Raw genomic sequence first — 1426 nt, 5'->3', positions numbered from 1 at the left:
TTTCTTAATTTATTTAAAAGAATTTTATGATCGATGTCAAATCAAAATAAAGTAACTTTCTTTTATTAAAAGAAACCCTAAGTTGTGATGATTTTAATTTTCTAGCGCCGATAAGGTCGACAAGAAATCAAATGTCACTCATCTATTTTGTGGCAGTTTAAAATTCTCGCAGGACTCTTATAAATATCTCATATATTACTACACCACTCAAAACTAGATCTAAGTCAACACCAAGTGCAAATTCCGAGCTTCTGGAATTTACAAACCTTTTAAAGAGCTTGTTAGAATTTTCAGACTTTCATTTATTGGATAGATTGTCTTTGCATTGTATTTTATAAGATAAATTTTATGTTTATATCTAATTCTTTTTATAAGTCTATAAAATGATCAAGTGATTCACTTTAGGTTTTCGAATTTTATCGCGCCTTACTGAGTTGTGTTTAGGCCTAAAAAAGTATATATAGCAGATAACTAAGTTCTTGATAGATAGTGTTAAGTCACTGTAAATAAATAATTGAGGGGACTCAAATATACATATATTACAATTAGGTTCTGTGGTACGGTAATTGAGAAATAAATTACTGGAAAGACATTTAAAAATTTTCTGACCAAAAATAATTTTTTGTTACATGGGCCTTAGTCTGGGTAATATAAACTAAGATGAACAGGACATTATAAAAAAAAAGTTTCATTTACCTTAGAAATTAATTAGAAGTGTATGTCTGTTTTTAGTATTAAACCATATTTGTAATTGCAACTATATAGTTTAGAAGTTAATGAATATTTTTTCTTTATTAAATAAACATATAACTAAGTTACCGAAAAAAGTTATAATTAATTAATCATAGTTATGAATGTATTTAAGCTATTTTTATTTATAATTTTATATTTTTATAATAATAAGTTGTCTATCGTAAAATAAAATATATGATGGAATAATTTGTATAAAAAGTCTCAACAATGAGAAAATAAAATTATGAATAATGATTTTTTATTTTTATTGCTTTTTATTGTATTTTTATGAGTGAATAGAAATATAAATTTTAAGTAAACTAGGTGTTAAATTTTAAATTTGTTTTAATTTTTTAATGGTTCACACCCCTAATTACAGATATGTTATGTCAGCATAGATATTTAAATACATTTTTTATTGAATCTAAGCATTACTTATTATAATTGGCAATAATAATAACCTATCAACTTAGTTTTTTATTTTTTTACGTTATCTCCAATTCAACAAGTCAAAAACTGATTCGTCGTAGATTTAAATTTTATTTAAGAGTTTGTTATTGGCTAATGAGTTGTTCCATTTAGAAACCATAATTTATATCTTTTTTAAATAGAAAATTTTGCTTAAAAAATATTTTAACATATTAAATAAATAAAAAATAATTTTATATTATTATATCAAAACATAAAGTTTGTT

The sequence above is a fragment of the Arachis ipaensis genome, chromosome B07 (assembly GCF_000816755.2).
Source record: "Arachis ipaensis cultivar K30076 chromosome B07, Araip1.1, whole genome shotgun sequence".
Lineage (NCBI taxonomy): Eukaryota > Viridiplantae > Streptophyta > Magnoliopsida > Fabales > Fabaceae > Arachis > Arachis ipaensis.
The sequence above is the reverse complement of the archived record's forward strand: the minus strand, read 5'-3'. Positions refer to the sequence as shown.